The 15077-nt window shown below is 40.5% G+C and overlaps 1 protein-coding gene across 4 annotated transcripts in view; it reads right to left on the bottom strand.

Moving 5' to 3' along the window:
* The window catches only part of cfap221 (cilia and flagella associated protein 221), a 247144-nt gene that overhangs the window by 207044 nt on the left and 25023 nt on the right, over positions 1–15077 (bottom strand). Inside the window, exon 2 of one of the 4 annotated variants that reach the window (XM_059647392.1) lies at positions 8489–8522. The exons of the other annotated variants lie outside the window; for them this stretch is intronic. The gene's annotated coding sequence lies outside the window, so the exon portion shown is untranslated. The remainder of the gene's footprint in view (positions 1–8488; positions 8523–15077) is intronic. 4 annotated transcript variants of the gene reach the window in all.

The following is a 15077-nucleotide window of genomic DNA, read 5'->3' on the forward strand; positions in this document are numbered from 1 at the left end:
AGGGTAGGCAACTTTACAGACAACTAAAGATTCAAGACATTGGAATTCTTTTAACTAGAATCAGGAAAGTTCAAACAGGAGAATTAATTTTCAAAACGTCAAGTTAAGAAAGATGTTGATCATGACTATTTCCTCTCATTCATGACAAAATGTCAGCACAATGAATGAGCTGGCTGTTGACTTCAGGAAGCAGAGTGGAAGACATGCCTCTATCTGTATCAATGGCGTCGAGGTAGACATGGTCAAGAGCTTCACGTTTCTAACAATCTGTCCTGGTCATTAGTTGGGCCACTTTTGGAATACTGCATGCAATTCAGGTCTCCTTGCTTAAGGAAAGATGTGGTTAAACTTGAAACGGTACAGAAAAGATTTAAAAGGATGCTGCTGGGGTTGGAGGAATCAGCTATAGGGAGGGCCTGAGCAGGCTGTGGCTATTTTCCATGGAGTGTTGGAGGCTGAGGGGTGGCCTTATAGAGATTTTTAAAATGATGAGGGGCATGGATTGGGTTAATAGTCAAGGTCTTTTTCCCAGGGAAGGGGCGCCCAAAACTAGAGGGCATAGGTTTAAGATGAGAGGGAAAAGATACAAAAGGGACCTAAGACACAACATTTTCATGCAGAGGGTAATGCATGTGTGGAATCAGCTGCCGGAGGAAATGGTTGAAACTAGTACAATTACAGCATTTAAAAGGTATCTGGATGGGGATGGGTATAGGAAAGGGTTTAGAAGGATTTGGACCAAATGCTGGCAAATTGGCATAGATTAATTTAGGATATCTGGTTGATTTAGAAAAGTTGGACCAAAGAGTCTGTTGCAATGCTGTAAAATTCTTTGACTCTATGTTCATCCATGTCAACATTATATTCAAGAAAGCACACCAACACTTCTCTTTCCTCAGAAGGCTAAGGAAATTCAGCATGTCCACAATGGCTCTTACCAATTTTTATAGATACAATTTTTTATCTCCCACCATAGAAAGCATCCTATCTCGATGCATCACAGCTTAACATGACAGTTGATCTGATCAAGACACCAAGAAATTATAGAAAGTTGTAAATGCAGCATCATCCATCACGGGCTTCCAGCCATTGACTCCATCTATATTTCCTGCTGTCTCAGGAAAGCAGCCAACATGATCAAGGCCTCCTCCCACACCCAATATATGAGCTGGCACAGTGGTTAGCACTGTTGCCTCAGAGCGCCAGGGACCCGGGTTCAATTCCAGCCTCAGGTGACTGTCTGTGTGGAGTTTGCACATTCTTCCCATGTCTGCAGGGGTTTTCTCCAGGTGCTCTGGTTTCCTCCCACAGTCCAAAGATGTGCAGGCTAGGTCGATTGTCCATGCTATATTGCCCCTAGTGTTCAGGAAGGTGTAGATTAGGTGGGTTATAGGAAGATGGATTTAGGTGGAATGCTCTGAGGTTGTAGGTAAAGTGTTGGAAAAGGTTATATTGTTGGTAAAGTGTTGGAAAAGGTTATAAGGGATAGGATTTATAATCATCTAGAAAAGAATAAATTGATTAGGGATAGTCAGCACGGTTTTGTGAAGGGAAGGTCGTGCCTCACAAACCTTATTGAGTTCTTTGAGAAGGTGACCAAACAGGTAGATGAGAGCAAACCGGTTGATGTGGTGTATATGGATTTCAGCAAGGCGTTCGATAAGGTTCCCCACAATAGGCTATTGTACACAATGCGGAGGAATGAAATTGTGGGAGATATAGCAGTTTGGATCGGAAATTGGCTTGCTGAAAGAAGACAGAGGGTGGTAGTTGATGGGAAATGTTCATCCTGGAGACAAGTTACTAGTGGTGTACCGCAAGGGTCGGTGTTGGGTCCACTGCTGTTTGTCATTTTTATAAATGACCTGGATGAGGGCGTAGAAGGATGGGTTAGTAAATTTGCAGACGACACTAAGGTCGGTGGAGTTGTGGATAGTGACGAAGGATGCTGTAGGTTGCAGAGAGACATAGATAAGCTGCAGAGCTGGGCTGAGTGGTGGCAAATGGAGTTTAATGCGGACGAGTGTGAGGTGATGCACTTTGGCAGGAGTAACCAGAATGCAAAGTACAGGGCTAATGGTAAGATTCTTAGTAGTGTGAATGAGCACAGAGATCTCGGTGTCCATGTACTTGAAAGTTGCCACCCAGGTTGACAGGGTTGTTAAGAAGGCATACAGTGTTTTAGCTTTTATTAATAGAGGGATCGAGTTCTGGAACCTAGAGGTTATGCTGCAGCTGTATAAAACTCTGGTGCGGCCGCACTTGGAGTATTGTGTACAGTTCTGGTCATCGCATTATAAGAAGGATGTGGAAGCTTTGGAAAGGGTGCAGAGATGATTTACTAGGATGTTGCCTGGTTTGGAGGGAAGGTCTTACGAGGAAAGGCTGAGGGACTTGAGGCTGTTTTCATTAGAGAGCAGAAGGTTGAGAGGTGACTTAATTGAAACATATAAAATAATCAGAGGGTTAGATAGGGTGGATAGGGAGAGCCTTTTTCCTTGGATGATGACGGCGAGCTTTAAATTGAGGGGTGAAAGATATAGGAGAGATGTCAGAGGTAGTTTCTTTACTCAGAGAGGAGTAAGAGAATGGAACGCTTTGCCTGCAATGGTAGTAGATGCGCCAACTTTAGGTACATTTAAGTCGTCACTGGATAAGCATATGGACGTACATGGAATAGTGTAGGTTAGAATGGGCTTCAGATCGGTTTTGACAGGTCGGCACAACATTGAGGGCCGAAGGGCCTGTACTTTGCTGTAATGTTCTATGTTGATATTCTCTTCTGGTGGGTAGAAGATACAAAAGTATGAAAACATGTACCAACAGGTTCTTCACCACTGTTATAAAACATTTTAATGTATTTTTCCCTGCACTTTCTTTGTAGCTCTAACACTATATTTTGCAATCTGTTCTATTACTGTGATGTACTTTTGTGAGGTATGATTTGCCAGGTCAGCATATAAAACAATACTTTTCACTGTATCCCTGGTGTTTGTGACAATAATAAATCAAATTAAATCAAAGAGAATTAGTGAGCAAAGTTAAAAAGAAATTTCAACTTCCAGAGAACTGTTCAAAGTATCTAATGATGTACCAAGTATTGAGGCAGTAACAGTGCACACATTAAGGGAAATGTTTAAAGCAGAGGAAGACAGAAGTCAGTGAGAAGAGAGAAGAGCAGTGGAATTAGACTTTGGATAGCATGCACAATAAGTGACATCCAGCACATGCTGTTTCTGTGTCATTCATCTTTTCAAACGACAACATTCCCTGTTAACAAGTTTTTTTTAATGAATTATTCAACCAGCTTAATTGGTCTTAATCATGAAATGGGTGGTCTTGGAGGACCATCATCTTGCTACTCTGATGAGAAAGGGTGGCTTGGGCGACCATCAAATAATCAGCATATCAGCCAATACCAATATTTTCAATGCCTTCCAATATCTGTACCTGCTGTAAATGAGATCCCAAAATTCAGCCTTTTATTCAAACACCCTTGCAAGTGATGTGGACTAGGGTCACTGCGAGAAAAGCAGAGGTGCTAAATTAAAAATAAAAGCTGACATTCCATTACTATCTCTCATTTTAATTATGTTGAGCATTGTAAAAATGTTTTTTCACATTTATTACATTTAACTTATTCATTACATAATTTGGATCCATTCCTATCAATTAGTTGAAAATGAAATGCTGACCAAAGAAATATTAAGACAACAATGAAATTCATTTGAATTTTAAAGTCCCCAACTATCATATTGCCTGACTACCATTCCTAAAATTGATTGTTAAATAGTACAATGCTGTCAGATAAGATAAACTTCTCACAGTTGTATTGACTTGATTTTCAAAACACGTAAGTGAGCTTTAGTTAAGGAAAAGATGGATTGCTTCCTGGGGACATGTGTTAAATACTTGTTACAGTTATAAATCCTGAACTGGCTGCCAACATTTTATTTTAAAAATGTCATTTTCACAAGTTAATGTATATTTTAAAAATTCTAAAAACTTTGAATTCCAATACTGTAAACCAGAGTTAAAGTGATGACACCATTGAAGATAATCTTAAATTGTTAATTTTGCGTCTGAAATTCCACTTACCTAAATACATTAATTAAGAAATCTTTGGAGTGCATCTTAAGTTATGCAACTTCACAGCAATCGTGATGACATTTACATTTATATTCTAAGTGTCGCACAATGAGAAGATAGATAGCTAACATGTATCTCGGTCCACATCACTGCAGAAATTGCTCTTTCTGGAGACATAATGTACTTGTATTGTCCTGAACCCACTCTTTAGCAACAAATTTATGTCAGCAATTCTCTTATTGATGTCAATGAGCTCTGACTCGAGACACAATTTTCATCAACCAATGATTAAGCATCAAACTCCCTGATATTCTCTTACATTCTGAACATTCTGATTCTAAACTTCCTTTGTGATGCAAGTAATCCAATTGCCAAGACCCAATCAATTGACAGGATAAGCATATGCTTGACACATTTATTGCATACACCAGACTTGAGGACATTTCTTTGAAAAAAGGGACACATTTAAGTCACTTCAGCAAGCCATGCCGGCAGGTACTTTTCTGCCACAAGTTAATGTCCAATGCCCATCCCAAACCCACACAGGACAAGAGTATTCAGGCAGCAATCTACAGTAACTGTCAACGAAGGACAGCAAACTGCCTTTCAACATCGAATTCTCAATCAGTGATCTGGTACATTTGAAGTTTCAGCAATGCTACCAATAGCATTGTTGAGGCTAATGTTGAGACTACACGGAAAACTAGATGACACTTCCTTACTGAGGCATCCCAGAAGGGACTATGAGGGCCTGCCAATTATTGAGTCAGCACCAGTAAATTTCCATCAGCTTCAGTTATAATAAGTTCAGAAATATACATCAGATGTTATTTAGTTCCTAAGAATAAACTCAGTATTTATGTGAACCAAAATGCTCTCCATCATTGTCCTCATCACTACTTCTACTTTTCGCCTCAACTTCCATCCTTTTAATTCGATTTTGAGTTTTCAGTTCCAATGTCTGAAGTTCAAAAACTTTCCCTTTCTCCCTTTCTTCTGCTACTGCCATCCTTTCCTTTTCTTTTCTCCCTGCTTTTAATCATAATTTAAACTGTTTCATTTCCTTTTCTCCTTCTTTTTGTTCTATCAGGACTATTCTTTCTCTTCCTTTAATTCAAGCTACTTCACTTGCAATGTATCTCCAGTGATTCTGATTGCATTTCTGGTAATTGTAAACATAGACCTAATGCTACAATTATTTCCCCTTTCCTTACAGACACAGGCAACTTCGTGTTTAGGGAATAGTAGGAACTGCAAATGCTGGAGAATCTGAGATAACAAGGTGTAGAGCTGGATGAATACAACAGGCCAAGCAGCATCAGAGGAGTATCTGGCTCCATCCCCACCTCTTTGGCCTGTCTGTTTCCTCTGCACCTACCTTCTCCTCTATCTATCATTTATCTGCCTCTCCCCTCTCCCTATTTACTTCAGAATCTTCTCACCCACCCCCATTTCTGAAGAAGGGTCTCGGCCCGAAACGTTAGTTTTCCTGCTCCTATGATGCTGCTTAGCCTGCTGTGTTCATCCAGCTCTACACCTTGTTATCTCAGATTCTTCAGCATCTGCAGTTCCTATTATCTCTAACACTCACCGCTCGCTGCCTTTGAGTCTAATAATTCTAAACCCAATCTGGAATTAGCGATTTTGATCCCAACAAGAGCCCCCAGTTTTCTAAGGATCAGACCAAAACCCCCAAGGACATGCCAAGGAGTTGGCCTTGACCCTAATTTTATCTTATTTTAAAGATAAGTACAAGGCGTTTTGTTCCAGGTGCAATATACACTTTATTCATACACAATGGTTAAAATTCAGACAAATTAAAACAACAGAATTGGCTGAGCTGTAACTCTATCAAAATACTTAACAAAATAATAAGCTACTCATTAACTGTTCCAGTATAGCAATATCCCATAAGCACACCCTGGGCAAAAACAAATTCAGTACCATGGATGGTCTCGTATGCAATTCTAGCAGCAGGAAGAGAACCCCACCCTTTAGCTGTAACAGATAGGGAGAGAGTCAAAGAAAGAGAGATGTAGATAACACAGTGTGGAACTGGAGGAACACAGCAGGCCAGGCAGCATCAGAGGAGCAGGAAAGCTGATGTTTTGGGTTGGGACACTTCTTCAGAAAAACCTCTGAAAGAGAGATGTAGCTGCTTTCACAATCCCAACAGCTACTAAAGACTAAACTAAAAAAATCTTGGTGCTGAGAGAGCTGAACCTTACCCATTCAGACTGTTTCTTTTGTTCCAACTTAAAAAAAGAAACATCCAAGGGTTTACGAGATAACAAGGTGTAGAGCTTAACGAACACAGCAGGCCAACAGCATCAGAAGAGCAGGAAAGCTGACATTTCGGGTCGAGACCCTTCTGCTGGGTCTATACCCAAAACTTCAGCTTTCTTGCTCCTCTGATGCAGCTTGGCCTGCTGTGTTCGTTAAGCTCTACACCTTGTACTCTCAGATTCTCCAGCATCAGCAGTTCCTACTATCTCTGATCCAAGGGTTTACAAACTGTTTACTTTATTAGCTTGGAGCAGACTGTTCTACACCTCTCTTCATAAAAAAAGGACAAAATACAACTCTTAGTGCCATAGTATCTTCACAATTGCAACCTATCACAAACAATGTGCAATGATGAAAGCTGGCAAGGGAACAACAATCATTCGATGTCTTACATTGCTGTCCATGGTCATTGGTCAAAAGGGTCCCCACAATTAGTTGACATAGCTGGGGAAGGTGGGACCTCTACAAACAGGACAGTCTCCACTTGAACCAGAGGGGCATTAATATCCTGGGTGGGAAATTTACTAGTGCTATTCAGGTGGATTTAAACTAGCTCAGAAGGGGGATGGGAAACTGAGGTGTAGTTCGAGTACACAGGAGGATGAGCATAGGGAGGACATGGTCAGGATCTCACTGTAACAGGAGTGTGCTGGCAGACAGCAAACTGGATTGAAGTGTGTCTACTTCAACGCCATGAGTATCCGGAATAAGGTAGGTGAGCTTTCAGCTTGGACAGGTACCTGAGACTTCGATGTTGTGGCCATTTCGGAGACATGGCTCGATCAGGGTCAGGAATGGATGTTGCAGGTTCCAGGGTTTAGATCTTTCATTAAGATCAGGGAAGGTGGTAAAAGAGGGGGAGGCGCGGCTTTGTTAGTTAAGGACAGTATAGCGCTGGCTGAAAGAACTTTTGATGTGGACTCATCTACTGAGGTGGTATGGGCTGAGGTCAGAAACAGGAGAGGAGAGGTAACACTACTGGGAGTTTTTAATAGGCCTCCGCAAATTTCCAGGGATGTGGAGGAGAGGACTGGCAAAACTATTCTGGGCAGGAGTGAAAGGAGCAGGGTGGTCATTATGGGAGACTTTAACTTCCCTAACATTGACTGGAAATGCTAGAACTCTAGTATGTCGGATGGATCAGTTTTTGTCCAGTCTGTGCAGGAGGGTTTCCTGACACAGTAGATCGAAGGGCCGACAAGATGGGAGGCCACACTGGATCTGGTACTTGGTAATGTACCACGCCAGGTGTTTGATTTAGTGGTAGGTGAGCACTTTGGAGAGAGTGACCATAATTCGGTTATGTTTACTTTAGTGATGGAAAGGGATAGGAACATTATTAAAATAGCTTTAGGTGAGAGACTTCAATTGCTTTTTCTAACTATTTAAAATTGATCCTCTATCTTTACAAAGCTTATTTTCTTAAAACTGATCAATAATTTCCTGACACTATTGTTGCTGCTGAGATGACTCTCAAATCTTCATAAACAGTAACATTTCTAAGATACATAACAGCAAAGTGCTATTTTATTCTCTTACTTCCTGTGTCAGTTTACTGAATTCTCTTATTTGGCATTTTACATGTTCCATATTTCCTATTTTCTATTCCACACTTTGAACAGCGTTTAATTATAGATGACATTTTGTACTCTACTTCTTTTATGTTTGTGCCAACTGACTATATTATTTTATTGCTGCACGACAATCTTTATTGCAGAATTCATAAATCAACAGACAGCAACTCCTCCAGAATGAAAGGGAGAGTGGTGATGTTAAATCATAAAAATTGCCATCACTTTCGCCCACTTCAAATTTAACTGACAAATGTTGTGGCTTGGGAATCTAATCTGCCCTCAGGAGGGTTATCAGTAATTAACATGAATACGAGGCTGTGTACCTCAGATTTGAACAGACTGTTGCATTTAATTCGTCAGAATTCTGTTTCCTAAGGATTTGGGAGCATTGGCAATATTGGCTGATCCGGCAGCCAAGTACATTTCCAAGATTGCGTATGGACCAGGAAGAGCAGAAGTGCATCACCCCAACCTCAAGCTAAAATACAATGATACATTTATCTACAATGATCCATTGCCAACCCATGGAAAAATCCTACCTTTAACAGTGGTCCAAATCTGGCTGGCTCCCAACTGAGGAAAAAAAAATTGAAATGAGTTCCTCATGTTACAAGGGCAGGGAGATGATAATGACTGATGATGATAATTCACTTATTAGAACGTACCTGGAGTACTCTACACAGTTCTGCACACCACACCATAGGAATAGTGTGAATGCATGGGTTGAATGTAGAAGGTACCGAAGAGATTTATGAGAATGGTTCCAGGGATGAGTCACTTCAGTTCTGAGAAAACACTGGAGAAGTTGGGACTGAGAAAGCAAGAACTGCAGATGCTGGAGTCAGTTTAACAAGGTGTGGAGCTGGAGGAATGCAGCAGGCCAAGCAGCATCTTAGGAGTAGGAAAGCCGATGGTTCGGGTCAGGACCCTTCTTCAGAAAACAGTTGGGACTGTTATCTTTGGAGTGGAGAAGGTTGAGAAGAGATTTGGTGGAGGGTTTTCATGAGGGGTCTAGGAAGACTGGATAGGCAGAAATTATTCCCACTTATAAAATGATGGAGAACTAGAGAATGTAGATTTCAATTGTTTTGCAAAAGATACTAAGGCATGGTGAGGAAAAAAAAATCACACAAGTAATTAAAATCTGGAATGCAACACCCAGAAATGTGCTGGAGGTATTCAAGAGAATCTTGAATTAACCTTTAAATAAACACAATGTGCAAGGTTACAGGGGAAAAGGTGACACTGATTTAAAATGCTCAGGGAGCTACTGCAAGCATGATGGACCATATTGAATTAACGCACTCTACCTGCATTACAGGCTATCTGATCACCATCACCCTCCTACACTTGTCTCCTTCAATGCTTCCCAAAAATATCATAACAAGTATTCCTTCATGTCACAATAATTTAATAACATAATCTCTATTCCCGGTCAGTGCATTCCAGCCCTCTAATAACTGATTAAAAATCTGAAAATTCACAGAATAGAACATAGAACATTAGAACATAGAACAGTACAGCACAGTACAGGCCCTTCGGCCCTCGATGTTGTGCCGACCTGTCATACCGATCTGAAACCCATCTAACCTACACTATTCCATGTACGTCCATATGCTTATCCAGTGACGACTTAAACGTACCTAAAGTTGGCGAATCTACTACCATTGCAGGCAAAGCGTCCCATTCCCTTACTACTCTCTGAGTAAAGAAACTACCTCTGACATCTCTCCTATATCTTTCACCCTCAATTTAAAGCTCGCCATCACCATCCGAGGAAAAAGGCTCTCCCTATCCACCCTATGTAACCCTCTGATTATTTTATATGTTTCAATTAAGTCACCTCTCAACCTTCTGCTCTCTAATGAAAACAGCCTCAAGTCCCTCAGCCTTTCCTCGTAAGACCTTCCCTCCATAGCAGGCAACATCCTCGTAAATCTCTTCTGCACCCTTTCCAAAGCTTCCACATCCTTCTTATAATGTGGTGACCAGAACTGTACACACTACTCCAAGTGTGGCCGCACCAGAGTTTTGTACAGCTAAATGTATGGAATTACTGAATATCAGAGTTACACCTGGAACTCAAAAGAGCAGTTTAATATGTATTGTCTCACAAAGATTACATTTTTCAACTCTTCATTAAGGCAGTACAATGATATAGCAATTTTGTTAATGCTTGCTATGGTTTGTTGCATTTAAATTCTTCAATCATGTTAAATATTTATTGTTTTGAACTGCATGAATGCCATCTCTAGAGTACTCCAAATATAATTTGGATGGGATTTTGCTTGAATGTCTCGAAAATAGGCTGAAAGCACATGTGCTATATTGTAACCATACAGAGAAGTATCTCCAGACCTCATTTCCTCTAATATTATAATTTTAACAACTATGTTACTTTAAAGCTATATCTACAAAATGTATTAAAGAATACTTAAATTCTCAGTAAGCATTTAATCACTAACACCAACTCCTGCAGGCTTGCTGGATGCAGATTTTCCACCAACTCCAAATATATCCTAAATTGGCAGAATATGAAACTCTGTGACCCACGTCTGCACAAGAACCTAGTATCTGGCTGACAGAAGTGCTGATCAGTCTCTGATCTGTGGGTTTTTGTACAAATAGAAAATGATTTTATTCATTTAAGTGTAATAAATTTGAATATTTCAAGGATACCTTCTGACAAAAATAGATTGGCATTCCACTAATTGCATTTTCCCAGTAACATGCACCCCACTGACTATCCATGTTCCTTCCAAGTTGAGTTTTCCATGAACAAGTCACATTATGCGGTCCAGTTGAGAATGATACTCTGCCAAAAATATGAGCTTCTTAAAGGAAACGGTACATATGTGTGGCTTTTTGGCCCCTTGCAGCGCAATTCCAGTTATACTTGGCTATACACTCATGCAATTTTGAGGGAGTACAGTTGACCATGATCTCTTTATTCCATGCTGACCACAACTTTTCACACTTTCCTATCACAAACCCCTTCTTGCAGCAAGCATAATAGTTCTCCCCTCAAACCATAGTCTTCATCTCTCCTTAAGTTTCTTGTGTACAATTTACAATAGAGTGTCAGAGCTAATACACTAAATGCTTTAAGGAGTGGCAAGGAAAGAGATGTTCTGTTGCTTTTACTTTTCCTATTCACTTTTAGTGTCAGAAATCTAAACTTATTCTGGTACAGGAGAAAAAACCAGTCACTTGGTGAGTTTCTGGTAAGTTAATGCAGTCTATTCTGTTCCTCAAGTTCAAGCTAGGATAGCTACGGATCTTGAATTAATAAATCATACAAAAACATATCTAAATTTAAACTTAATTAAAATTATTAAGCAGTTTCTTAGAACATGCTAAGAATTGCAGGACAGCTGATGTGGTACATGGTAGTTCTCAGATGCCAGTTTAGTTCAGGACAAACACATTTAATAATCAGATAGGGTGGATAGGGAGAGGCTTTTTCCTAGGATGGTGACGGCGAGCACGAGAGGGTATAGCTTTAAATTGAGGGGTGAAGTTTATAGGACAGATGTCAGAGGTAGTTTCTTTACTCAGAGAGTAGTAAGGGAATGGAACGCTTTGCCTGCAACGGTAATAGATTCGCCAACTTTAGGTACATTTAAGTCGTCATTGGACAAGCATATGGACGTACATGGAATAGTGTAGGTTAGATGGGCTTGAGATCGGTATGACAGGTCAGCACAACATCGAGGGCCGAAGGGCCTGTACTGTGCTGTAATGTTCTATGTTCTATGTTCTATCTGTGGCAACTGTTTGTAGTTTCAGCAGTCTCCAGCTCAGAACTTATGAGCTGGAGGCAGAATCTTATACACTAATACTTTAGGCAGGCAGGAAGTACCTTGATTCATTGTATCAAAAGGCAGCCTCACCTCTTAGACTGGGGTCATCCGATTCAGCCAATGTTCAGGGACAGGACAGTGTGACTGAAAGAGAGGTGGTGAGGGAACACAGAGATCAGGAGTGTGGAAGCCTCAACCTTTGCAATAGTTCAACAGGATTAAGATTCTTGCAACTTTCTGAATGAATGTGAGGGCTGTAAGATGGATGAGCAAACTCACTGTGGCACCATAGTAAGGGAAGCTATTCAAAAGGGTGGAATATGAAGCAAAGTAATGGTAGCAAGGTACTGAATAATATGGAAGCAATCCTTATCCAAATGCAACAAAATCCTAGACAATATTGTTGCAATGCTGGGTTGAGTGTTTGTGGATTGGGAGGCAGGAAGTTAGAATTTGGTATTTTTAAAATGCTAGAGGGAGTGGGGGAGGGCATTAAATGGTCCCTTTAAAAAGTGATGTGTTTTTCCTACGCTCAAGGACATAAGATGGGTATTTGTGAGCAGCATCTCAAAGATTTGTAGGTACACACAGAGCACCCAAATTGAAACATTTGTATTGAAAGGCCATGCAGTCAGCAAGCCAAGCTGCAGTTTTGTTTTGTTACCAAGACAACAAGTTTTGAATTTAGTCAATCAATTTGAATCAGCCATTTAGATACCAAAAACGAATTAAATTTAAATCTGAGATAACAAGGTGTAGAGCTGGATGCACACACCAGGCTAAGCAGTTTCAGGGGAGCAGGAAAGCTGACATTCTGGGCCTAGGCCCTTTGTGTTCATCCAGCTCTACACCTTGTTATCTCAGATTCTCCAGCATCTGTGGTTCCTATTATTTTTAAATTTAAACCTGATGGCTTTGACAATGTAAGACCAATTCTATTGTAAGAAATTGATACAGTCATCAAGGGTATAAAAGAAGGGGGCAGTTGGACAAAGAGCAGTGAGCTAACTGCCATCTGTAAAAGCTAACTATCATCCATCAGAGGTAGAAGCCCTCAGCTCTCAAGGGAGAAACACTGGCTCCTCTATGCCTTAGGAAAAGCACCATCGAAATATCAAAGGTACCAATGTCACAGCTAGTTAACATTTCTGATAGAAGAATCAACAGAGAAGGCACAGGACATTCCAGAAGACAGGTAACCTGGCTATAATTTCAAGAGACTAAATTCTGTGTTTTTTTTATTTTATATGAGTGGAATTTATATTTATTGGAATAGCATACCATTAGAATATTGTTTTATTTGGGAATAGTTAATAGTTAGGAAGTATTTATTTGGTTTGTTTAGTTAATTTGTTCACTGTTTGAGTTAGATAAATAAATTGTTATTTGTTGATTGTAAAGGGAGTGCTTGGGATTTATTTAATTTTACCACTAGAAGTTGCTGAAAAGTAGGTTGCACCACTCTTCACACTTCTTTCACAGATTATGGGGCCAGGTGCTCCTCTTTGGGGCTTTTGACATTAGTTCTCAGAGGAGAATCAACCTCTGCTTTATGACAATATCCAGTTTTGGGCTGACAGGCAGCAAGTAACATTTGTGCTAAACAAGTACCAGGCAATGGCCAGCTGCAACAAGACAGAATCCAATCATCAACCATTCAATGGTATCATTATTGTTGAATCCATCACTATTCAGATTCTAAAGTTCCCACTGACCACAAGTGGAATTGGACTAACCATATAAGAACTGTGGCTATGAGCAGATTGAGGCTACAAATCGTGCAATGACTAACTTACTTCTGACCACCCAAAGTCTGTCCACCATCTAGAAGACACAAATCAGGGGTGTAATGAAATTGCCTGGATGAGTTCAATTTGAACACAAGAAGCTTAGCACTATTCAGGACATGGATCCACAAATATTAACATCTAGAAGGGCAAGGGCAGCAGATACATAGAAACGCCATCAGCTGCAAGTTCCCTTCCAAGCCGCTTACCATCCTGGCTTGGAAATATGTCATTTTTCTTTCAGGGTCACTGGATCAAATTCCTATAACTCCCTCCCTAATGACACATGGGTTCAAGTACAGCAATTGGACCATGGTAATTCAAGAGGGAGCTCACCACTTTCTCAACAGCAACTAGAGATTAACTATAAATCTTGACCCAACCAACGAATCTCACGTCCAGTGGATGAATTTCAGAAAAGTAAAAGTCTAATGAGGCGGATTGATACTGTTCTCTGCACCAAACATCATGAATCTAGACAGGGTTTGGAACATCTGCTCGGGGATGGAGAGGAACATACAGTGGAAAGGTGAGGACACAGTTGATGTAATCAATTCAGGTAGAACAACATAGGTAAGACAAGGGAGGGTGTTCCACATAATCAGTATGAAGATGTAGGCACCAAATTATGAAGTAGACCCACAAATGCAAAACCATACAGTATTACCTGAACCACTTAAAAACTGGCATGGGCCAAATCAGATTAGACAGATGAATTCCTGGCTGAAATAATGATGTGGGAGAAGTGGGTTCTGCCTTCTCGGGCAGTTGCACTAGAACTAGGGCAGAAGGGACTGTCTCCACCTGACTGTGCTGCAGCTGTTCTTGACATTGACATAACTAAACAGGATTTTAAACAAAACAATCAAATTTGGAAAGATTGGGTAAATCAAAGAATACAGTCAGGGCCAAAGGGGAAGGTACTATTATGGGAAATGGTTGACAGTGACAGGGAAGGTTACAGAAGGAAAGGATTATCTCCTGAGTAAAAAGTTAGACTGGCTATACCTGCATCTAAGATAATAAAATGTGAGGCTGGATGAACACAGCAGGCCAAGCAGCATCTCAGGAGCACAAAAGCTGACGTTTCGGGCCTAGACCCTTCATCTGCATCTGCATCTTCACCCTGCATCTATTGTGTTTACACAGTAGAGGTGCCTTGATTGAAACCTATGATATCTTCAGGCACAGGGTAGAAGTAGAGAGATGTCTCCTTTTACAGGAGAATCTAGTCAGAAGTCACATAACACCAGGTTATAGTCCAACAGATTTACGAGCACGACCCCCTCATCAGGTACAATAAGGGATCAGAGCACACAAACTCATAGTTTATAAGCAGAGAGAGATCATACGACTGGTCTGACTGAAGTGTCAAATGATAAATCTCTGCTGGTGACCAAAAGTGTTAGACAGTGAGTAAAGTGTCAACACTGAATAACCAGCAAAGGGATGACTAAAATCCAAATAAGTGAAGCAGAGAGATAATTACAAAATATTAAAAATAAGGTGGCACTGGAGACAAACTAAATGACTAGAAT

This window comes from Stegostoma tigrinum, chromosome 7 (genome assembly GCF_030684315.1).
Source record: "Stegostoma tigrinum isolate sSteTig4 chromosome 7, sSteTig4.hap1, whole genome shotgun sequence".
NCBI lineage: Eukaryota > Metazoa > Chordata > Chondrichthyes > Orectolobiformes > Stegostomatidae > Stegostoma > Stegostoma tigrinum.